The following is a 24,867-nucleotide window of genomic DNA, read 5'->3' on the forward strand; positions in this document are numbered from 1 at the left end:
AGTAGTTTCTAGGGTAGAAGTAGTGGCTCTCGTTCTGGTGGTAGGAGTAGTAGTGCTCTGGTAGAAGTAGTTGTGCTCGTGGGGGTGGGAGAACTAGTAGTTTCTTTGGTAGAAGTAGGAGCACTCTTGGTGGTAAGAGCAGTAGATTCTGTGGTAGAAGTATGATCGCTCGTGATGGAGGTAGGAGTAGCAGGGCCTGTGGTAGAAGTAGGTGCTCTCGTCGTGTTGGAAGGAGTAGCATATTTTGTGGTACAAGTAGTTGCACTCGTGGTGGTGGTAGGAGTAGCAGGTTTTGTGCTAGAAGTAGTATCGCCTGTGGTGGTGCTTGGAGTTGCATGTTCTGTGGTAGAAGTAGGAGTGCTCATGGTGCTGGAAGGATAGTAGTTTCTTTGGTAGAAGTAGGAGTGCTCATTTTGTTGGTAGGAGTAGTACTGTCTGTGGTAGATGTAGGAGTGCTCGTGGAGGTGCTTGGAGTAGTAGTGTCTGTGGTAGAAGTAGGAGCACTGGTGGTGGTGGTAAGAGTAGTGTTCTCTGTGGTAGTAGAAGCTGTGCTCGTGGTGGAGGGAGAATTAGTAGTTTCCGTGGTAGAAATAGGAGTGCTCGTGTTGGTGGTAGTAGTAGTAGTTTCTGTGGCAGAAGTAGGAGCGCTCAGGGTGTTGGTAGGAATATCAGGGTCTGTGGTAGAAGTAGGTGCTCCCGTGGTTGTGGTAGAATTAGTAGTGTTTGTGATAGCAGTAGTGGTGGTCGTAGTGGTTCTAGGAGTAATAATGTCTTTGGTAGAAGTATGAGCGCTCGTGGTGGTTGAAGGTGTAGTAGTGTCTTTGGTAGAAGTATGAGCGCCCATGGTGGTGTTACGAGTAGTAGTTTCTGTGGTAGAAGTCGCAGTGCTCGTGGTGGTGATAGGAATAGCAGGGTCTGTGGTACACATAGGTTCTCTCGTGATAGTGGTAAGAGTAGTAGTGTCTGTGTTAGAAGCAGTGGTTCTCGTGGGTGTGGTAGGAGTAGTATTCTGTTTCGTATTTGTATGAGCATTCGTGGTGGTGACAGGAGTCGTAGTGTCTGTGGTAGAAGTAGTTGTGCTCATGGTGGTGGTAGAAGTAGCAGGTATGGTGGTAGAAGTAGGAGGGCTAGTGATGGAGGTAGGCGTAGTAGTGTCTGTGTTAGAAGGAAGAGCGCTAGTCCTCCTGGTAGTAATTGCACGGTCTCTGATAGAAGTAGGAGGCTCATGGTTGTGATAGCAGTAGAAATGTCTGTGGTAGAAGTAGTTGCGCTCGTGGTGGGTGTAGGAGTAGTAGTTTCTGTGGTAGAGTACTGGCACCAGTGTTGGTGGTAGGAACACTAGTGTCTGTGGTAGAAGTATTTGCACTCGTGGTGGTGGTAAGAGCAGTAGTGTCTGTGGTAGAAGTACTTACACTCGGGGTGGTGGTAGGAGTAGTACGGTCTGTGGTAGAAGTAGTTGCGCTCGTGGTGGTAGTAGGAATAGTAGTTTCTGTAGAAGAAGTAGGAGCTCTCTTCCTGTTGGTAGGAGTAGTAGTTTCTGTTGTAGAAATAGGATCTCTCGTGATGGAGGTAGAGGTAGCAGGGCCTGTGGTAGAAGTAGGTGCTCTCGTTGTGTTGGTAGGAGTAGAAGGCTTTGGGGTACAAGAAGATCCACTCGCGGTGGTGGTAGGAGAAGCAGGTATTGTGGTAGAAGTAGTAACACTTGTGGTGGTGGTCTGAGTTGCATGTTCTGTGGTAGAAGTAGGAGCGTTCATGTTGGTGGTAGGGTAGTAGTTTCTTTGATAGAAGTAGGAGCGCTCGTTGTGTTGGTAGGAGGAGTAGTGTCTATGGTAGAGGGAGGAGAGCTCATGGTGTTTCTTGGAGTAATAGTGTCTGTGGTAGAAGTAGGAGCGCTCGTGATGGTGTTAGGCATAGTAGTGTCGGTGGTAGATGTAGTTCGTTCGTGGTGGTGGTAGGAGCAGTAGTTTCTGCAGTAGAAGTAGCAGTGTTCATTGTGGTTGTTGGAGTAGTGGTTTCTGTGGTAGAAGTAGGAGTGCTCTTGGTGGTGGTAGGAGTAACAGGGTGTGTGGTACAAGGAGGTGTTCTTCTGTTGGTGGTAGGTGTAGTAGTTTCTGTGGTTGAAGGACTGGTGATCGTGGGGCAGGTAGGAGTAGTAAAGTCTTTCGTAGAAATATGCGCACTCGTGGTGGTGGTAGGAGTAGTAGTGTCAGTGGTAGTAGTAGTTGCACTCGTGGTGGTGGTAGGAGTAGTAGTTTATGTGCTAGAAGTACTTGTGCTCGTGGTGGAGGTAGTAGTATTGTCTGTGGTAGAAGTACGGGAACTCGTGGTGGTGGTAGGAATAGTTCTGTCTGTGGTAGAAGTTGTTGTGCTCGTTCCCGTGGTATTAGTAGTAGTTTCTGTGGTAGAAGTAGGAGCGTTCCTGTTGGTGGTAGGAGTACTAGAGTCTGTACTAGAAGTAGGGGCGCTCGTGGTGCTGGTGGGTGTTTTAGTTTCTGTGGTTGAATTAGGAGTGCTCATTGTGGTGGTAGGAATTGCCGTGCCTGTGGTAGAAGTAGGTGCTCTCGTGGTGGTACGAGTAGCAGGGTCTCTGTTAGAAGTAGTTTTGCTCATGGTGGTGGTAGGAGCAGCATGTTCTGTGTGAGAAGTAGGAGCGCACTTGGTGGTGGTAGGAGTTGCACAGTCTGTGGAAGAAATAGGAGCGTTCGTGGTCTTGGTAGTAGTAGTTCCTCTAGTAGAAGTAGGAGAGCTCGTGGTGGTGTTCAGAGTACTAGATACTTTGTTAGAGGTACGAGCGCTCGTGGTGGTGGTAGGGTAATAGTTTCTTTGATAGAAGTAGGAGCGCTTGTTGTGTTGTTAGGAGGAGTAGTGTCTGTGGTAGAGGGAGGAGATCGCTCATGGTGCTTCTTGGAGTAATAGTGTCTGTGGTAGAAGTAGGAGCGCTCGTGATGGTGTTAGGAGTAGTAGTGTCTGTGGCAGATGTAGTTCGCTCGTGGTGGTGATAGGTGCAGTAGTTTCTGCAGTAGAAGTAGGAGTGTTGGTTGTGGTGGTTGGAGTAGTAGTTTCTGTGGTAGAAGTAGGAGTGCTCTTGGTGGTGGTAGGAGTAACAGGGTGTGTGGTACAAGGAGGTGTTCTTCTGTTGGTGGTAGGTGTAGTAGTTTCTGTGGTTGAAGGACTGGTGATCGTGGGGCAGGTAGGAGTAGTAAAGTCTTTCGTAGAAATATGCGCACTCGTGGTGGTGGTAGGAGTAGTAGTGTCAGTGGTAGTAGTAGTTGCACTCGTGGTGGTGGTAGGAGTAGTAGTTTATGTGCTAGAAGTACTTGTGCTCGTGGTGGAGGTAGTAGTATTGTCTGTGGTAGAAGTACGGGAACTCGTGGTGGTGGTAGGAATAGTTCTGTCTGTGGTAGAAGTTGTTGTGCTCGTTCCCGTGGTATTAGTAGTAGTTTCTGTGGTAGAAGTAGGAGCGTTCCTGTTGGTGGTAGGAGTACTAGAGTCTGTACTAGAAGTAGGGGCGCTCGTGGTGCTGGTGGGTGTTTTAGTTTCTGTGGTTGAATTAGGAGCGCTCATTGTGGTGGTAGGAGTTGCCGTGCCTGTGGTAGAAGTAGGTGCTCTCGTGGTGGTACGAGTAGCAGGGTCTCTGTTAGAAGTAGTTTTGCTCGTGGTGGTGGTAGGAGCAGCATGTTCTGTGTGAGAAGTAGGAGCACACTTGGTGGTGGTAGGAGTTGCACAGTCTGTGGAAGAAGTAGGAGCGTTCGTGGTCTTGGTAGTAGTAGTTTCTCTAGTAGAAGTAGGAGAGCTCGTGGTGGTGTTCAGAGTACTAGATACTTCCTTAGAGGTAGGAGCGCTCGTGGTGGTGGTAGGAGTAGGACTGTCTGTGGTAGAAGTAGGAGCGCTCGTGGTGTTGGTGGGAGTAGTGGTGACTGTGGTAGAAGTAGGAGCACTCATCTTGGTTGTAGGTGTATTAGTGTCTGTAGTAGAAGTTGTTGCGCTCGTGCTGGTGGTAGGAGTAGTACTTTCTGTGGTAGAAGCAGGAGCGCTCGTGGTGGTGTTAGGAGTAGTTGATTCTGTGGTAGAAGTAGGATTGCTCGTGGTGGTGGTAGGTGTAGTAGTGTCTGTGGTAGAAGTAGGATCGCTCGTGGTGGTGGTAGGCATAACAGGTTTTGTGGTAGAACAAGAAGCACTCGTGGTGTTTGTGGTAGTAGTAGTTTCTAGGGTAGAAGTAGTGGCTCTCGTTCTGGTGGTAGGAGTAGTAGTGCTCTGGTAGAAGTAGTTGTGCTCGTGGGGGTGGGAGAACTAGTAGTTTCTTTGGTAGAAGTAGGAGCACTCTTGGTGGTAAGAGCAGTAGATTCTGTGGTAGAAGTATGATCGCTCGTGATGGAGGTAGGAGTAGCAGGGCCTGTGGTAGAAGTAGGTGCTCTCGTCGTGTTGGAAGGAGTAGCATATTTTGTGGTACAAGTAGTTGCACTCGTGGTGGTGGTAGGAGTAGCAGGTTTTGTGCTAGAAGTAGTATCGCCTGTGGTGGTGCTTGGAGTTGCATGTTCTGTGGTAGAAGTAGGAGTGCTCATGGTGGTGGTAGGGTAGTAGTTTCTTTGGTAGAAGTAGGAGTGCTCATTTTGTTGGTAGGAGTAGTAGTGTCTGTGGTAGATGTAGGAGTGCTCGTGGAGGTGCTTGGAGTAGTAGTGTCTGTGGTAGAAGTAGGAGCACTGGTGGTGGTGGTAAGAATAGTGTTCTCTGTGGTAGTAGAAGCTGTGCTCGTGGTGGAGGGAGAATTAGTAGTTTCCGTGGTAGAAATAGGAGTGCTCGTGTTGGTGGTAGTAGTAGTAGTTTCTGTGGCAGAAGTAGGAGCGCTCAGGGTGTTGGTAGGAATATCAGGGTCTGTGGTAGAAGTAGGTGCTCCCGTGGTTGTGGTAGAATTAGTAGTGTTTGTGATAGCAGTAGTGGTGGTCGTAGTGGTTCTAGGAGTAATAATGTCTTTGGTAGAAGTATGAGCGCTCGTGGTGGTTGAAGGTGTAGTAGTGTCTTTGGTAGAAGTATGAGCGCCCATGGTGGTGTTACGAGTAGTAGTTTCTGTGGTAGAAGTCGCAGTGCTCGTGGTGGTGATAGGAATAGCAGGGTCTGTGGTACACATAGGTTCTCTCGTGATAGTGGTAAGAGTAGTAGTGTCTGTGTTAGAAGCAGTGGTTCTCGTGGGTGTGGTAGGAGTAGTATTCTGTTTCGTATTTGTATGAGCATTCGTGGTGGTGACAGGAGTCGTAGTGTCTGTGGTAGAAGTAGTTGTGCTCATGGTGGTGGTAGAAGTAGCAGGTATGGTGATAGAAGTAGGAGGGCTAGTGATGGAGGTAGGCGTAGTAGTGTCTGTGTTAGAAGGAAGAGCGCTAGTCCTCCTGGTAGTAATTGCACGGTCTCTGATAGAAGTAGGAGGCTCATGGTTGTGATAGCAGTAGAAATGTCTGTGGTAGAAGTAGTTGCGCTCGTGGTGGGTGTAGGAGTAGTAGTTTCTGTGGTAGAGTACTGGCACCAGTGTTGGTGGTAGGAACACTAGTGTCTGTGGTAGAAGTATTTGCACTCGTGGTGGTGGTAAGAGCAGTAGTGTCTGTGGTAGAAGTACTTACACTCGGGGTGGTGGTAGGAGTAGTACGGTCTGTGGTAGAAGTAGTTGCGCTCGTGGTGGTAGTAGGAATAGTAGTTTCTGTAGAAGAAGTAGGAGCTCTCTTCCTGTTGGTAGGAGTAGTAGTTTCTGTTGTAGAAATAGGATCTCTCGTGATGGAGGTAGAGGTAGCAGGGCCTGTGGTAGAAGTAGGTGCTCTCGTTGTGTTGGTAGGAGTAGAAGGCTTTGGGGTACAAGAAGATCCACTCGCGGTGGTGGTAGGAGAAGCAGGTATTGTGGTAGAAGTAGTAACACTTGTGGTGGTGGTCTGAGTTGCATGTTCTGTGGTAGAAGTAGGAGCGTTCATGTTGGTGGTAGGGTAGTAGTTTCTTTGATAGAAGTAGGAGCGCTCGTTGTGTTGGTAGGAGGAGTAGTGTCTATGGTAGAGGGAGGAGAGCTCATGGTGTTTCTTGGAGTAATAGTGTCTGTGGTAGAAGTAGGAGCGCTCGTGATGGTGTTAGGCATAGTAGTGTCGGTGGTAGATGTAGTTCGTTCGTGGTGGTGGTAGGAGCAGTAGTTTCTGCAGTAGAAGTAGCAGTGTTCATTGTGGTTGTTGGAGTAGTGGTTTCTGTGGTAGAAGTAGGAGTGCTCTTGGTGGTGGTAGGAGTAACAGGGTGTGTGGTACAAGGAGGTGTTCTTCTGTTGGTGGTAGGTGTAGTAGTTTCTGTGGTTGAAGGACTGGTGATCGTGGGGCAGGTAGGAGTAGTAAAGTCTTTCGTAGAAATATGCGCACTCGTGGTGGTGGTAGGAGTAGTAGTGTCAGTGGTAGTAGTAGTTGCACTCGTGGTGGTGGTAGGAGTAGTAGTTTATGTGCTAGAAGTACTTGTGCTCGTGGTGGAGGTAGTAGTATTGTCTGTGGTAGAAGTACGGGAACTCGTGGTGGTGGTAGGAATAGTTCTGTCTGTGGTAGAAGTTGTTGTGCTCGTTCCCGTGGTATTAGTAGTAGTTTCTGTGGTAGAAGTAGGAGCGTTCCTGTTGGTGGTAGGAGTACTAGAGTCTGTACTAGAAGTAGGGGCGCTCGTGGTGCTGGTGGGTGTTTTAGTTTCTGTGGTTGAATTAGGAGTGCTCATTGTGGTGGTAGGAATTGCCGTGCCTGTGGTAGAAGTAGGTGCTCTCGTGGTGGTACGAGTAGCAGGGTCTCTGTTAGAAGTAGTTTTGCTCATGGTGGTGGTAGGAGCAGCATGTTCTGTGTGAGAAGTAGGAGCGCACTTGGTGGTGGTAGGAGTTGCACAGTCTGTGGAAGAAATAGGAGCGTTCGTGGTCTTGGTAGTAGTAGTTCCTCTAGTAGAAGTAGGAGAGCTCGTGGTGGTGTTCAGAGTACTAGATACTTTGTTAGAGGTACGAGCGCTCGTGGTGGTGGTAGGGTAATAGTTTCTTTGATAGAAGTAGGAGCGCTTGTTGTGTTGTTAGGAGGAGTAGTGTCTGTGGTAGAGGGAGGAGATCGCTCATGGTGCTTCTTGGAGTAATAGTGTCTGTGGTAGAAGTAGGAGCGCTCGTGATGGTGTTAGGAGTAGTAGTGTCTGTGGCAGATGTAGTTCGCTCGTGGTGGTGATAGGTGCAGTAGTTTCTGCAGTAGAAGTAGGAGTGTTGGTTGTGGTGGTTGGAGTAGTAGTTTCTGTGGTAGAAGTAGGAGTGCTCTTGGTGGTGGTAGGAGTAACAGGGTGTGTGGTACAAGGAGGTGTTCTTCTGTTGGTGGTAGGTGTAGTAGTTTCTGTGGTTGAAGGACTGGTGATCGTGGGGCAGGTAGGAGTAGTAAAGTCTTTCGTAGAAATATGCGCACTCGTGGTGGTGGTAGGAGTAGTAGTGTCAGTGGTAGTAGTAGTTGCACTCGTGGTGGTGGTAGGAGTAGTAGTTTATGTGCTAGAAGTACTTGTGCTCGTGGTGGAGGTAGTAGTATTGTCTGTGGTAGAAGTACGGGAACTCGTGGTGGTGGTAGGAATAGTTCTGTCTGTGGTAGAAGTTGTTGTGCTCGTTCCCGTGGTATTAGTAGTAGTTTCTGTGGTAGAAGTAGGAGCGTTCCTGTTGGTGGTAGGAGTACTAGAGTCTGTACTAGAAGTAGGGGCGCTCGTGGTGCTGGTGGGTGTTTTAGTTTCTGTGGTTGAATTAGGAGCGCTCATTGTGGTGGTAGGAGTTGCCGTGCCTGTGGTAGAAGTAGGTGCTCTCGTGGTGGTACGAGTAGCAGGGTCTCTGTTAGAAGTAGTTTTGCTCGTGGTGGTGGTAGGAGCAGCATGTTCTGTGTGAGAAGTAGGAGCACACTTGGTGGTGGTAGGAGTTGCACAGTCTGTGGAAGAAGTAGGAGCGTTCGTGGTCTTGGTAGTAGTAGTTTCTCTAGTAGAAGTAGGAGAGCTCGTGGTGGTGTTCAGAGTACTAGATACTTCCTTAGAGGTAGGAGCGCTCGTGGTGGTGGTAGGAGTAGGACTGTCTGTGGTAGAAGTAGGAGCGCTCGTGGTGTTGGTGGGAGTAGTGGTGACTGTGGTAGAAGTAGGAGCACTCATCTTGGTTGTAGGTGTATTAGTGTCTGTAGTAGAAGTTGTTGCGCTCGTGCTGGTGGTAGGAGTAGTACTTTCTGTGGTAGAAGCAGGAGCGCTCGTGGTGGTGTTAGGAGTAGTTGATTCTGTGGTAGAAGTAGGATTGCTCGTGGTGGTGGTAGGTGTAGTAGTGTCTGTGGTAGAAGTAGGATCGCTCGTGGTGGTGGTAGGCATAACAGGTTTTGTGGTAGAACAAGAAGCACTCGTGGTGTTTGTGGTAGTAGTAGTTTCTAGGGTAGAAGTAGTGGCTCTCGTTCTGGTGGTAGGAGTAGTAGTGCTCTGGTAGAAGTAGTTGTGCTCGTGGGGGTGGGAGAACTAGTAGTTTCTTTGGTAGAAGTAGGAGCACTCTTGGTGGTAAGAGCAGTAGATTCTGTGGTAGAAGTATGATCGCTCGTGATGGAGGTAGGAGTAGCAGGGCCTGTGGTAGAAGTAGGTGCTCTCGTCGTGTTGGAAGGAGTAGCATATTTTGTGGTACAAGTAGTTGCACTCGTGGTGGTGGTAGGAGTAGCAGGTTTTGTGCTAGAAGTAGTATCGCCTGTGGTGGTGCTTGGAGTTGCATGTTCTGTGGTAGAAGTAGGAGTGTTCATGGTGGTGGTAGGGTAGTAGTTTCTTTGGTAGAAGTAGGAGTGCTCATTTTGTTGGTAGGAGTAGTAGTGTCTGTGGTAGATGTAGGAGTGCTCGTGGAGGTGCTTGGAGTAGTAGTGTCTGTGGTAGAAGTAGGAGCACTGGTGGTGGTGGTAAGAATAGTGTTCTCTGTGGTAGTAGAAGCTGTGCTCGTGGTGGAGGGAGAATTAGTAGTTTCCGTGGTAGAAATAGGAGTGCTCGTGTTGGTGGTAGTAGTAGTAGTTTCTGTGGCAGAAGTAGGAGCGCTCAGGGTGTTGGTAGGAATATCAGGGTCTGTGGTAGAAGTAGGTGCTCCCGTGGTTGTGGTAGAATTAGTAGTGTTTGTGATAGCAGTAGTGGTGGTCGTAGTGGTTCTAGGAGTAATAATGTCTTTGGTAGAAGTATGAGCGCTCGTGGTGGTTGAAGGTGTAGTAGTGTCTTTGGTAGAAGTATGAGCGCCCATGGTGGTGTTACGAGTAGTAGTTTCTGTGGTAGAAGTCGCAGTGCTCGTGGTGGTGATAGGAATAGCAGGGTCTGTGGTACACATAGGTTCTCTCGTGATAGTGGTAAGAGTAGTAGTGTCTGTGTTAGAAGCAGTGGTTCTCGTGGGTGTGGTAGGAGTAGTATTCTGTTTCGTATTTGTATGAGCATTCGTGGTGGTGACAGGAGTCGTAGTGTCTGTGGTAGAAGTAGTTGTGCTCATGGTGGTGGTAGAAGTAGCAGGTATGGTGATAGAAGTAGGAGGGCTAGTGATGGAGGTAGGCGTAGTAGTGTCTGTGTTAGAAGGAAGAGCGCTAGTCCTCCTGGTAGTAATTGCACGGTCTCTGATAGAAGTAGGAGGCTCATGGTTGTGATAGCAGTAGAAATGTCTGTGGTAGAAGTAGTTGTGCTCGTGGTGGGTGTAGGAGTAGTAGTTTCTGTGGTAGAGTACTGGCACCAGTGTTGGTGGTAGGAACACTAGTGTCTGTGGTAGAAGTATTTGCACTCGTGGTGGTGGTAAGAGCAGTAGTGTCTGTGGTAGAAGTACTTACACTCGGGGTGGTGGTAGGAGTAGTACGGTCTGTGGTAGAAGTAGTTGCGCTCGTGGTGGTAGTAGGAATAGTAGTTTCTGTAGAAGAAGTAGGAGCTCTCTTCCTGTTGGTAGGAGTAGTAGTTTCTGTTGTAGAAATAGGATCTCTCGTGATGGAGGTAGAGGTAGCAGGGCCTGTGGTAGAAGTAGGTGCTCTCGTTGTGTTGGTAGGAGTAGAAGGCTTTGGGGTACAAGAAGATCCACTCGCGGTGGTGGTAGGAGAAGCAGGTATTGTGGTAGAAGTAGTAACACTTGTGGTGGTGGTCTGAGTTGCATGTTCTGTGGTAGAAGTAGGAGCGTTCATGTTGGTGGTAGGGTAGTAGTTTCTTTGATAGAAGTAGGAGCGCTCGTTGTGTTGGTAGGAGGAGTAGTGTCTATGGTAGAGGGAGGAGAGCTCATGGTGTTTCTTGGAGTAATAGTGTCTGTGGTAGAAGTAGGAGCGCTCGTGATGGTGTTAGGCATAGTAGTGTCGGTGGTAGATGTAGTTCGTTCGTGGTGGTGGTAGGAGCAGTAGTTTCTGCAGTAGAAGTAGCAGTGTTCATTGTGGTTGTTGGAGTAGTGGTTTCTGTGGTAGAAGTAGGAGTGCTCTTGGTGGTGGTAGGAGTAACAGGGTGTGTGGTACAAGGAGGTGTTCTTCTGTTGGTGGTAGGTGTAGTAGTTTCTGTGGTTGAAGGACTGGTGATCGTGGGGCAGGTAGGAGTAGTAAAGTCTTTCGTAGAAATATGCGCACTCGTGGTGGTGGTAGGAGTAGTAGTGTCAGTGGTAGTAGTAGTTGCACTCGTGGTGGTGGTAGGAGTAGTAGTTTATGTGCTAGAAGTACTTGTGCTCGTGGTGGAGGTAGTAGTATTGTCTGTGGTAGAAGTACGGGAACTCGTGGTGGTGGTAGGAATAGTTCTGTCTGTGGTAGAAGTTGTTGTGCTCGTTCCCGTGGTATTAGTAGTAGTTTCTGTGGTAGAAGTAGGAGCGTTCCTGTTGGTGGTAGGAGTACTAGAGTCTGTACTAGAAGTAGGGGCGCTCGTGGTGCTGGTGGGTGTTTTAGTTTCTGTGGTTGAATTAGGAGTGCTCATTGTGGTGGTAGGAATTGCCGTGCCTGTGGTAGAAGTAGGTGCTCTCGTGGTGGTACGAGTAGCAGGGTCTCTGTTAGAAGTAGTTTTGCTCATGGTGGTGGTAGGAGCAGCATGTTCTGTGTGAGAAGTAGGAGCGCACTTGGTGGTGGTAGGAGTTGCACAGTCTGTGGAAGAAATAGGAGCGTTCGTGGTCTTGGTAGTAGTAGTTCCTCTAGTAGAAGTAGGAGAGCTCGTGGTGGTGTTCAGAGTACTAGATACTTTGTTAGAGGTACGAGCGCTCGTGGTGGTGGTAGGGTAATAGTTTCTTTGATAGAAGTAGGAGCGCTTGTTGTGTTGTTAGGAGGAGTAGTGTCTGTGGTAGAGGGAGGAGATCGCTCATGGTGCTTCTTGGAGTAATAGTGTCTGTGGTAGAAGTAGGAGCGCTCGTGATGGTGTTAGGAGTAGTAGTGTCTGTGGCAGATGTAGTTCGCTCGTGGTGGTGATAGGTGCAGTAGTTTCTGCAGTAGAAGTAGGAGTGTTGGTTGTGGTGGTTGGAGTAGTAGTTTCTGTGGTAGAAGTAGGAGTGCTCTTGGTGGTGGTAGGAGTAACAGGGTGTGTGGTACAAGGAGGTGTTCTTCTGTTGGTGGTAGGTGTAGTAGTTTCTGTGGTTGAAGGACTGGTGATCGTGGGGCAGGTAGGAGTAGTAAAGTCTTTCGTAGAAATATGCGCACTCGTGGTGGTGGTAGGAGTAGTAGTGTCAGTGGTAGTAGTAGTTGCACTCGTGGTGGTGGTAGGAGTAGTAGTTTATGTGCTAGAAGTACTTGTGCTCGTGGTGGAGGTAGTAGTATTGTCTGTGGTAGAAGTACGGGAACTCGTGGTGGTGGTAGGAATAGTTCTGTCTGTGGTAGAAGTTGTTGTGCTCGTTCCCGTGGTATTAGTAGTAGTTTCTGTGGTAGAAGTAGGAGCGTTCCTGTTGGTGGTAGGAGTACTAGAGTCTGTACTAGAAGTAGGGGCGCTCGTGGTGCTGGTGGGTGTTTTAGTTTCTGTGGTTGAATTAGGAGCGCTCATTGTGGTGGTAGGAGTTGCCGTGCCTGTGGTAGAAGTAGGTGCTCTCGTGGTGGTACGAGTAGCAGGGTCTCTGTTAGAAGTAGTTTTGCTCGTGGTGGTGGTAGGAGCAGCATGTTCTGTGTGAGAAGTAGGAGCACACTTGGTGGTGGTAGGAGTTGCACAGTCTGTGGAAGAAGTAGGAGCGTTCGTGGTCTTGGTAGTAGTAGTTTCTCTAGTAGAAGTAGGAGAGCTCGTGGTGGTGTTCAGAGTACTAGATACTTCCTTAGAGGTAGGAGTGCTCGTGGTGGTGGTAGGAGTAGGACTGTCTGTGGTAGAAGTAGGAGCGCTCGTGGTGTTGGTGGGAGTAGTGGTGACTGTGGTAGAAGTAGGAGCACTCATCTTGGTTGTAGGTGTATTAGTGTCTGTAGTAGAAGTTGTTGCGCTCGTGCTGGTGGTAGGAGTAGTACTTTCTGTGGTAGAAGCAGGAGCGCTTGTGGTGGTGTTAGGAGTAGTTGATTCTGTGGTAGAAGTAGGATTGCTCGTGGTGGTGGTAGGTGTAGTAGTGTCTGTGGTAGAAGTAGGATCGCTCGTGGTGGTGGTAGGCATAACAGGTTTTGTGGTAGAACAAGAAGCACTCGTGGTGTTTGTGGTAGTAGTAGTTTCTAGGGTAGAAGTAGTGGCTCTCGTTCTGGTGGTAGGAGTAGTAGTGCTCTGGTAGAAGTAGTTGTGCTCGTGGGGGTGGGAGAACTAGTAGTTTCTTTGGTAGAAGTAGGAGCACTCTTGGTGGTAAGAGCAGTAGATTCTGTGGTAGAAGTATGATCGCTCGTGATGGAGGTAGGAGTAGCAGGGCCTGTGGTAGAAGTAGGTGCTCTCGTCGTGTTGGAAGGAGTAGCATATTTTGTGGTACAAGTAGTTGCACTCGTGGTGGTGGTAGGAGTAGCAGGTTTTGTGCTAGAAGTAGTATTGCCTGTGGTGGTGCTTGGAGTTGCATGTTCTGTGGTAGAAGTAGGAGTGTTCATGGTGGTGGTAGGGTAGTAGTTTCTTTGGTAGAAGTAGGAGTGCTCATTTTGTTGGTAGGAGTAGTAGTGTCTGTGGTAGATGTAGGAGTGCTCGTGGAGGTGCTTGGAGTAGTAGTGTCTGTGGTAGAAGTAGGAGCACTGGTGGTGGTGGTAAGAGTAGTGTTCTCTGTGGTAGTAGAAGCTGTGCTCGTGGTGGAGGGAGAATTAGTAGTTTCCGTGGTAGAAATAGGAGTGCTCGTGTTGGTGGTAGTAGTAGTAGTTTCTGTGGTAGAAGTAGGAGCGCTCAGGGTGTTGGTAGGAATATCAGGGTCTGTGGTAGAAGTAGGTGCTCCCGTGGTTGTGGTAGAATTAGTAGTGTTTGTGATAGCAGTAGTGGTGGTCGTAGTGGTTCTAGGAGTAATAATGTCTTTGGTAGAAGTATGAGCGCTCGTGGTGGTTGAAGGTGTAGTAGTGTCTTTGGTAGAAGTATGAGCGCCCATGGTGGTGTTACGAGTAGTAGTTTCTGTGGTAGAAGTCGCAGTGCTCGTGGTGGTGATAGGAATAGCAGGGTCTGTGGTACACATAGGTTCTCTCGTGATAGTGGTAAGAGTAGTAGTGTCTGTGTTAGAAGCAGTGGTTCTCGTGGGGGTGGTAGGAGTAGTATTCTGTTTCGTATTTGTATGAGCATTCGTGGTGGTGACAGAAGTCGTAGTGTCTGTGGTAGAAGTAGTTGTGCTCATGGTGGTGGTAGAAGTAGCAGGTATGGTGATAGAAGTAGGAGGGCTAGTGATGGAGGTAGGCGTAGTAGTGTCTGTGTTAGAAGGAAGAGCGCTAGTCCTCCTGGTAGTAATTGCACGGTCTCTGATAGAAGTAGGAGGCTCATGGTTGTGATAGCAGTAGAAATGTCTGTGGTAGAAGTAGTTGTGCTCGTGGTGGGTGTAGGAGTAGTAGTTTCTGTGGTAGAGTACTGGCACCAGTGTTGGTGGTAGGAACACTAGTGTCTGTGGTAGAAGTATTTGCACTCGTGGTGGTGGTAAGAGCAGTAGTGTCTGTGGTAGAAGTACTTACACTCGGGGTGGTGGTAGGAGTAGTACGGTCTGTGGTAGAAGTAGTTGCGCTCGTGGTGGTAGTAGGAATAGTAGTTTCTGTAGAAGAAGTAGGAGCTCTCTTCCTGTTGGTAGGAGTAGTAGTTTCTGTTGTAGAAATAGGATCTCTCGTGATGGAGGTAGAGGTAGCAGGGCCTGTGGTAGAAGTAGGTGCTCTCGTTGTGTTGGTAGGAGTAGAAGGCTTTGGGGTACAAGAAGATCCACTCGCGGTGGTGGTAGGAGAAGCAGGTATTGTGGTAGAAGTAGTAACACTTGTGGTGGTGGTCTGAGTTGCATGTTCTGTGGTAGAAGTAGGAGCGTTCATGTTGGTGGTAGGGTAGTAGTTTCTTTGATAGAAGTAGGAGCGCTCGTTGTGTTGGTAGGAGGAGTAGTGTCTATGGTAGAGGGAGGAGAGCTCATGGTGTTTCTTGGAGTAATAGTGTCTGTGGTAGAAGTAGGAGCGCTCGTGATGGTGTTAGGCATAGTAGTGTCGGTGGTAGATGTAGTTCGTTCGTGGTGGTGGTAGGAGCAGTAGTTTCTGCAGTAGAAGTAGCAGTGTTCATTGTGGTTGTTGGAGTAGTGGTTTCTGTGGTAGAAGTAGGAGTGCTCTTGGTGGTGGTAGGAGTAACAGGGTGTGTGGTACAAGGAGGTGTTCTTCTGTTGGTGGTAGGTGTAGTAGTTTCTGTGGTTGAAGGACTGGTGATCGTGGGGCAGGTAGGAGTAGTAAAGTCTTTCGTAGAAATATGCGCACTCGTGGTGGTGGTAGGAGTAGTAGTGTCAGTGGTAGTAGTAGTTGCACTCGTGGTGGTGGTAGGAGTAGTAGTTTATGTGCTAGAAGTACTTGTGCTCGTGGTGGAGGTAGTAGTATTGTCTGTGGTAGAAGTACGGGAACTCGTGGTGGTGGTAGGAATAGTTCTGTCTGTGGTAGAAGTTGTTGTGCTCGTTCCCGTGGTATTAGTAGTAGTTTCTGTGGTAGAAGTAGGAGCGTTCCTGTTGGTGGTAGGAGTACTAGAGTCTGTACTAGAAGTAGGGGCGCTCGTGGTGCTGGTGGGTGTTTTAGTTTCTGTGGTTGAATTAGGAGTGCTCATTGTGGTGGTAGGAATTGCCGTGCCTGTGGTAGAAGTAGGTGCTCTCGTGGTGGTACGAGTAGCAGGGTCTCTGTTAGAAGTAGTTTTGCTCATGGTGGTGGTAGGAGCAGCATGTTCTGTGTGAGAAGTAGGAGCGCACTTGGTGGTGGTAGGAGTTGCACAGTCTGTGGAAGAAATAGGAGCGTTCGTGGTCTTGGTAGTAGTAGTTCCTCTAGTAGAAGTAGGAGAGCTCGTGGTGGTGTTCAGAGTACTAGATACTTTGTTAGAGGTACGAGCGCTCGTGGTGGTGGTAGGGTAATAGTTTCTTTGATAGAAGTAGGAGCGCTTGTTGTGTTGTTAGGAGGAGTAGTGTCTGTGGTAGAGGGAGGAGATCGCTCATGGTGCTTCTTGGAGTAATAGTGTCTGTGGTAGAAGTAGGAGCGCTCGTGATGGTGTTAGGAGTAGTAGTGTCTGTGGCAGATGTAGTTCGCTCGTGGTGGTGATAGGTGCAGTAGTTTCTGCAGTAGAAGTAGGAGTGTTGGTTGTGGTGGTTGGAGTAGTAGTTTCTGTGGTAGAAGTAGGAGTGCTCTTGGTGGTGGTAGGAGTAACAGGGTGTGTGGTACAAGGAGGTGTTCTTCTGTTGGTGGTAGGTGTAGTAGTTTCTGTGGTTGAAGGACTGGTGATCGTGGGGCAGGTAGGAGTAGTAAAGTCTTTCGTAGAAATATGCGCACTCGTGGTGGTGGTAGGAGTAGTAGTGTCAGTGGTAGTAGTAGTTGCACTCGTGGTGGTGGTAGGAGTAGTAGTTTATGTGCTAGAAGTACTTGTGCTCGTGGTGGAGGTAGTAGTATTGTCTGTGGTAGAAGTACGGGAACTCGTGGTGGTGGTAGGAATAGTTCTGTCTGTGGTAGAAGTTGTTGTGCTCGTTCCCGTGGTATTAGTAGTAGTTTCTGTGGTAGAAGTAGGAGCGTTCCTGTTGGTGGTAGGAGTACTAGAGTCTGTACTAGAAGTAGGGGCGCTCGTGGTGCTGGTGGGTGTTTTAGTTTCTGTGGTTGAATTAGGAGCGCTCATTGTGGTGGTAGGAGTTGCCGTGCCTGTGGTAGAAGTAGGTGCTCTCGTGGTGGTACGAGTAGCAGGGTCTCTGTTAGAAGTAGTTTTGCTCGTGGTGGTGGTAGGAGCAGCATGTTCTGTGTTAGAAGTAGGAGCACACTTGGTGGTGGTAGGAGTTGCACAGTCTGTGGAAGAAGTAGGAGCGTTCGTGGTCTTGGTAGTAGTAGTTTCTCTAGTAGAAGTAGGAGAGCTCGTGGTGGTGTTCAGAGTACTAGATACTTCCTTAGAGGTAGGAGTGCTCGTGGTGGTGGTAGGAGTAGGACTGTCTGTGGTAGAAGTAGGAGCGCTCGTGGTGTTGGTGGGAGTAGTGGTGACTGTGGTAGAAGTAGGAGCACTCATCTTGGTTGTAGGTGTATTAGTGTCTGTAGTAGAAGTTGTTGCACTCGTGCTGGTGGTAGGAGTAGTACTTTCTGTGGTAGAAGCAGGAGCGCTTGTGGTGGTGTTAGGAGTAGTTGATTCTGTGGTAGAAGTAGGATTGCTCGTGGTGGTGGTAGGTGTAGTAGTGTCTGTGGTAGAAGTAGGATCGCTCGTGGTGGTGGTAGGCATAACAGGTTTTGTGGTAGAACAAGAAGCACTCGTGGTGTTTGTGGTAGTAGTAGTTTCTAGGGTAGAAGTAGTGGCTCTCGTTCTGGTGGTAGGAGTAGTAGTGCTCTGGTAGAAGTAGTTGTGCTCGTGGGGGTGGGAGAACTAGTAGTTTCTTTGGTAGAAGTAGGAGCACTCTTGGTGGTAAGAGCAGTAGATTCTGTGGTAGAAGTATGATCGCTCGTGATGGAGGTAGGAGTAGCAGGGCCTGTGGTAGAAGTAGGTGCTCTCGTCGTGTTGGAAGGAGTAGCATATTTTGTGGTACAAGTAGTTGCACTCGTGGTGGTGGTAGGAGTAGCAGGTTTTGTGCTAGAAGTAGTATTGCCTGTGGTGGTGCTTGGAGTTGCATGTTCTGTGGTAGAAGTAGGAGTGTTCATGGTGGTGGTAGGGTAGTAGTTTCTTTGGTAGAAGTAGGAGTGCTCATTTTGTTGGTAGGAGTAGTAGTGTCTGTGGTAGATGTAGGAGTGCTCGTGGAGGTGCTTGGAGTAGTAGTGTCTGTGGTAGAAGTAGGAGCACTGGTGGTGGTGGTAAGAGTAGTGTTCTCTGTGGTAGTAGAAGCTGTGTTCGTGGTGGAGGGAGAATTAGTAGTTTCCGTGGTAGAAATAGGAGTGCTCGTGTTGGTGGTAGTAGTAGTAGTTTCTGTGGTAGAAGTAGGAGCGCTCAGGGTGTTGGTAGGAATATCAGGGTCTGTGGTAGAAGTAGGTGCTCCCGTGGTTGTGGTAGAATTAGTAGTGTTTGTGATAGCAGTAGTGGTGGTCGTAGTGGTTCTAGGAGTAATAATGTCTTTGGTAGAAGTATGAGCGCTCGTGGTGGTTGAAGGTGTAGTAGTGTCTTTGGTAGAAGTATGAGCGCCCATGGTGGTGTTACGAGTAGTAGTTTCTGTGGTAGAAGTCGCAGTGCTCGTGGTGGTGATAGGAATAGCAGGGTCTGTGGTACACATAGGTTCTCTCGTGATAGTGGTAAGAGTAGTAGTGTCTGTGTTAGAAGCAGTGGTTCTCGTGGGTGTGGTAGGAGTAGTATTCTGTTTCGTATTTGTATGAGCATTCGTGGTGGTGACAGGAGTCGTAGTGTCTGTGGTAGAAGTAGTTGTGCTCATGGTGGTGGTAGAAGTAGCAGGTATGGTGGTAGAAGTAGGAGGGCTAGTGATGGAGGTAGGCGTAGTAGTGTCTGTGTTAGAAGGAAGAGCGCTAGTCCTCCTGGTAGTAATTGCACGGTCTCTGATAGAAGTAGGAGGCTCGGAGATTAACCAAGATGGCGGAGTAGAAGGACGTGCTGTCACTCCCTCTTGCGAGAGCACCAGAATCACAACTGACTGCTGGACCATCATTGACAGGAAGACCCTGGACTTCACCAAGGAGGATACCCCACGTCCAAGGACAGAGGAGAAGCCACAGTGAGACGGTAGGAGGGGCGCAAGCAGAGTAAAATCAAACCCCGTAACTGCTGGTTGGGTGACTCACAGACTGGCGAACACTTATACCACAGAAGTCCACCCACTGGAGTAAAGGTTCTGAGCCCCACGTCAGGCTTCCCAACCTGGGGGTCAGGCAACGGGAGGAGGAATTCCTAGAGAATCAGACTTTGAAGCCTAGTGGGAATTGGATTGCAGGACTTTGACGGGACTGGGGGAAACAGAGACCCCACTCTTGGAGGGCACACACAAAGTAATGTGTGCATCAGGACCCAGGGGAAGGAGCAGTGAGCCTGGGGGAGACTGAACCAGACCTACCTGCTGGTGTTGGGGGGTCTCCTGCAGAGGCGAGTGGTGGCTCTGTTTCACCGTGGGGATAAGGACACTGGCAGCAGAGGTTCTGGGAAGTTCTCCTTGGCGTGAGCCCTCCCAGAGTCTGCCATTGACCCCACCAAAGAGCACGGGTAGGCTCCAGTGTTGGGTTGCCTCAGGCAAAACAGCCAACAGGGAGGGAACCCAGCCCCACCCATCAACAGTCAAGTGGATTAAGGTTTTACTGAGCTCTGACCGCCACAGCAACAGGGAGGGAACCCAGCCCCACCCATCAACAGTCAAGTGGATTAAGGTTTTACTGAGCTCTGACCGCCACAGCAACAGTCAGCTCTACCCACCACCAGAGCCTCCCATCAAGCCTCTTAGATAGCCTCAACCACCAGAGGGCAGACAACAGAAGCAAGAAAAACTATAATCCTGCAGCCTGTGGACCAAAAACCACAGTTACAGAAAGATAGAGAAGATGAAAAGGCAGAGGGCTATGTACCAGATGAAGGAACAAGAAAAAACCCCAGAAAAACAACTAAATGAAGTGGAGATAGGCAACCTTCCAGAAAAAGAATTCAGAATAATGATAGTGAAGATGATCCAGGACCTTGGAATAAGAATGGAGGCAAAGATTGAGAAGATGCAAGAAATGATTAACAAAGACCTAGAAGAATTAAAGAACAAACAAACAGAGATGACCAATACAATAACTGAAATGAAAACTACACTAGAAGGAATCAATAGCAGAATAACTGAGGCAGAAGAACGGATAAGTGACCTGGAAGACAGAATGATGGAATTCACTGCTGCGGAACAGACTAAAGAAAAAAGAATGAAAAGAAATGAAGACAGCCTAAGAGACCTCTGGGATAACATTAAACGCAACAACATTCGCATTATAGGGGTCCCAGAAGGAGAAGAGAGAGAGAAAGGACCAGAGAAAATATTTGAAGAGATTATAGTCGAAAACTTCCCTAACATGGGAAAGGAAATAGCCACCCAAGTCCAGGAAGCGCAGAGAGTCCCATACAGGATAAACCCAAGGAGAAACACGCCGAGACACATAGTAATCAAAGTGGCAAAAATTAAAGACAAAGAAAAGTTATTGAAAGCAGCAAGGGAAAAACGACAAATAACATACAAGGGAACTCCCATAAGGTTAACAGCTGATTTCTCAGCAGAAACTCTGCAAGCCAGAAGGGAGTGGCATGATATACTTAAAGTGATGAAAGGGAAGAACCTACAACCAAGATTACTCTACCCGGCAAGGATCTCATTTAGATTTGATGGAGAAATCAAAAGCTTTACAGACAAGCAAAAGCTAAGAGAATTCAGCACCACCAAACCAGCTCTACAACAAATGCTAAAGGAACTTCTCTAAGTGGGAAACACAAGAGAAGAAAAGGACCTACAAACACAAAACAATTAAGAAAATGGTCATAGGAACATACATATCGATAATTACCTTAAACGTGAATGGATTAAATGCCCCAACCAAAAGACATAGACTGGCTGAATGGATACAAAAACAAGACCCATATATATGCTGTCTACAAGAGACCCACTTTAGACCTAGGGACACATACAGACTGAAAGTGATGGGATGGAAAAAGATATTCCATGCAAATGGAAATCAAAAGAAAGCTGGAGTAGCTATACTCATATCAGATAAAATAGACTTTAAATTAAAGAATGTTACAAGAGACAAGGAAGGACACTACATAATGATCCAGGGATCAATCCAAGAAGAAGATATAACAATTATAAATATATATGCACCCAACATAGGAGCACCTCAATACATAAGGCAACTGCTAACAGCTATAAAAGAGGAAATCGACAGTAACACAATAATAGTGGGGGACTTTAACACCTCACTTACACCAATGGACAGATCATCCAAAATGAAAATAAATAAGGAAACAGAAGCTTTAAATGACACAATAGACCAGATAGATTTAATTGATATATATCGGACATTCCATCCAAAAACAGCAGATTACACGTTCTTCTCAAGTGCGCACGGAACATTCTCCAAGATAGATCACATCTTGGGTCACAAATCAAGCCTCAGTAAATTTAAGAAAATTGAAATCATATCAAGCATCTTTTCTGACCACAACGCTATGAGATTAGAAATGAATTACAGGGAAAAAAACGTAAAAAGGACAAACACATGGAGGCTAAACAATACGTTACTAAATAACCAAGAGATCACTGAAGAAATCAAAGAGGAAATCAAAAAATACCTAGAGACAAATGACAATGAAAACACGACGACCCAAAACTTATGGGATGCAGCAAAAGCAGTTCTAAGAGGGAAGTTTATAGCTATACAAGCCTACCTAAAGAAACAAGAAAAAGCTCAAGTAAACAATCTAACCTTACACTTAAAGAAACTAGAGAAAGAAGAACAAACAAAACCCAAAGTTAGCAGAAGGAAAGAAATCATAAAGATCAGAGCAGAAATAAATGAAATAGAAACAAAGAAAACAATAGCAAAGATCAATAAAACTAAAAGTTGGTTCTTTGAGAAGATAAACAAAATTGATAAGCCATTAGCCAGACTCATCAAGAAAAAGAGGGAGAGGACTCAAATCAATAAAATCAGAAATGAAAAAGGAGAAGTTACAACAGACACTGCAGAAATACAAAGCATCCTAAGAGACTACTACAAGCAACTTTATGCCAATAAAATGGACAACCTGGAAGAAATGGACAAATTCTTAGAAAGGTATAACCTTCCAAGACTGAACCAGGAAGAAATAGAAAATATGAACAGACCAATCACAAGTAATGAAATTGAAACTGTGATTAAAAATCTTCCAACAAACAAAAGTCCAGGACCAGATGGCTTCACAGGTGAATTCTATCAAACATTTAGAGAAGAGCTAACACCCATCCTTCTCAAACTCTTCCAAAAAATTGCAGAGGAAGGAACACTCCCAAACTCATTCTATGAGGCCACCATCACCCTGATACCAAAACCAGACAAAGACACTACAAAAAAAGAAAATTACAGACCAATATCACTGATGAATATAGATGCAAAAATCCTCAACAAAATACTAGCAAACAGAATCCAACAACACATTAAAAGGATCATACACCACGATCAAGTGGGATTTATCCCAGGGATGCAAGGATTCTTCAATATACGCAAATCAATCAATGTGATACACCATATTAACAAATTGAAGAATAAAAACCATATGATCATCTCAATAGATGCAGAAAAAGCTTTTGACAAAATTCAACACCCATTTCTGATAAAAACTCTCCAGAAAGTGGGCATAGAGGGAAGCTACCTCAACATAATAAAGGCCATATATGACAAACCCACAGCAAACATCATTCTCAATGGTGAAAAACTGAAAGCATTTCCTCTAAGATCAGGAACGAGACAAGGATGTCCACTCTCACCACTATTATTCAACATAGTTTTGGAAGTCCTAGCCACGGCAATCAGAGAAGAAAAAGAAATAAAAGGAATACAAATTGGAAAAGAAGAAGTAAAACTGTCACTGTTTGCGGATGACATGATACTATACATAGAGAATCCTAAAACTGCCACCAGAAAACTGCTAGAGCTAATTAATGAATATGGTAAAGTTGCAGGATACAAAATTAATGCACAGAAATCTCTTGCATTCCTATACACTAATGATGAAAAATCTGAAAGAGAAATTATGGAAACACTCCCATTTACCATTGCAACAAAAAGAATAAAATACCTAGGAATAAACCTACCTAGGGAGACAAAAGACCTGTATGCAGAAAACTATAAGACACTGATGAAAGAAATTAAAGATGATACCAACAGATGGAGAGATATACCATGTTCTTGGATTGGAAGAATCAACATTGTGAAAATGAGTATACTACCCAAAGCAATCTACAGATTCAATGCAATCCCTATCAAATTACCAATGGCATTTTTTACGGAGCTAGAACAAATCATCTTAAAATTTGTATGGAGACACAAAAGACCCCGAATAGGCAAAGCAGTCTTGAGGCAAAAAAATGGAGCTGGAGGAATCAGACTCCCTGACTTCAGACTATACTACAAAGCTACAGTAATCAAGACAATATGGTACTGGCACAAAAACAGAAACATAGATCAATGGAACAAGATAGAAAGCCCAGAGATTAACCCACGCACCTATGGTCAACTAATCTATGACAAAGGAGGCAAAGATATACAATGGAGAAAAGACAGTCTCTTCAATAAGTGGTGCTGGGAAAACTGGACAGCTACATGTAAAAGAATGAAATTAGAATACTCCCTAACACCATACACAAAAATAAACTCAAAATGGATTAGAGACCTAAATATAAGAGTGGACACTATAAAACTCTTAGAGGAAAACATAGGAAGAACACTCTTTGACATAAATCACAGCAAGATCTTTTTTGATCCACCTCCTAGAGTAATGGAAATAAAAACAAAAATAAACAAATGGGACCTAATGAAACTTCAAAGCTTTTGCACAGCAAAGGAAACCATAAACAAGACGAAAAGACAACCCTCAGAATGGGAGAAAATATTTGCAAATGAATCAACGGACAAAGGATTAATCTCCAAAATATATAAACAGCTCATTCAGCTCAATATCAAAGAAACAAACACCCCAATCCAAAAATGGGCAGAAGACCTAAATAGACATTTCTCCAAAGAAGACATACAGATGGCCACGAAGCACATGAAAAGATGCTCAACATCACTAATTATTAGAGAAATGCAAATCAAAACTACAATGAGGTATCACCTCACTCCTGTTAGAATGGGCATCATCAGAAAATCTACAAACAACAAATGCTGGAGAGGGTGTGGTGAAAAGGGAACCCTCTTGCACTGTTGGTGGGAATGTAAATTGATACAGCCACTATGGAGAACAATATGGAGGTTCCTTAAAAAACTAAAAATAGAATTACCATATGACCCAGCAATACCACTACTGGGCATATACCCAGAGAAAACCGTAATTCAAAAAGACACATGCACCCGAATGTTCATTGCAGCACTGTTTACAATAGCCAGGTCATGGAAGCAACCTAAATGCCCATCAACAGACGAATGGATAAAGAAGATGTGGTACATATATACAATGGAATATTACTCAGCCATAAAAAGGAACGAAATTGAGTCATTTGTTGAGACGTGGATGGATCTAGAGACTGTCATACAGAGTGAAGTAAGTCAGAAAGAGAAAAACAAATATCGTATATTAATGCATGTATGCGGAACCTAGAAAAATGGTACAGATGAGCCAGTTTGCAGGGCAGAAGTTGAGACACAGATGTAGAGAATGGACATATGGACACCAAGGGGGGAAAACTGCGGTGGGGTGGGGATGGTGGTGTGCTGAATTGGGCGATTGGGATTGACATGTATACACTGATGTGTATAAAACTGATGCCTAATAAGAACCTGCAGTATAAAAAAACAAACAAAACAACTAATACTAAACTTTCATTGGGTTATTTGTATGGAAACATGTTAATATAAATGTTTCAGACATTACATGAAATTTCTAAAAATCTTATATTTGTATTTGTATGGAAATATGTATGGAAATATGTTAATATAAATGTTTCAGACATTACATGAAATTTCTAAAAATCATATTTGTATTTGTATGGAAATATGTATGGAAATATGTTAATATAAATGTTTCAGACATTACATGAAATTTCTAAAAATCTTATATTTGTACTTGTATGGAAATATGTATGGAAATATGTTAATATAAATGTTTCAGACATTAAAAAAAAAAAAAAAAAAAAAAAAAAAAAAAAAAAGAAGTAGGAGGCTCATGGTTGTGATAGCAGTAGAAATGTCTGTGGTAGAAGTAGTTGTGCTCGTGGTGGGTGTAGGAGTAGTAGTTTCTGTGGTAGAGTACTGGCACCAGTGTTGGTGGTAGGAACACTAGTGTCTGTGGTAGAAGTATTTGCACTCGTGGTGGTGGTAAGAGCAGTAGTGTCTGTGGTAGAAGTACTTACACTCGGGGTGGTGGTAGGAGTAGTACGGTCTGTGGTAGAAGTAGTTGCGCTCGTGGTGGTAGTAGGAATAGTAGTTTCTGTAGAAGAAGTAGGAGCTCTCTTCCTGTTGGTAGGAGTAGTAGTTTCTGTTGTAGAAATAGGATCTCTCGTGATGGAGGTAGAGGTAGCAGGGCCTGTGGTAGAAGTAGGTGCTCTCGTTGTGTTGGTAGGAGTAGAAGGCTTTGGGGTACAAGAAGATCCACTCGCGGTGGTGGTAGGAGAAGCAGGTATTGTGGTAGAAGTAGTAACACTTGTGGTGGTGGTCTGAGTTGCATGTTCTGTGGTAGAAGTAGGAGCGTTCATGTTGGTGGTAGGGT

The sequence above is a fragment of the Balaenoptera ricei genome, chromosome 16, assembly GCF_028023285.1.
Source record: "Balaenoptera ricei isolate mBalRic1 chromosome 16, mBalRic1.hap2, whole genome shotgun sequence".
Taxonomy (NCBI): domain Eukaryota; kingdom Metazoa; phylum Chordata; class Mammalia; order Artiodactyla; family Balaenopteridae; genus Balaenoptera; species Balaenoptera ricei.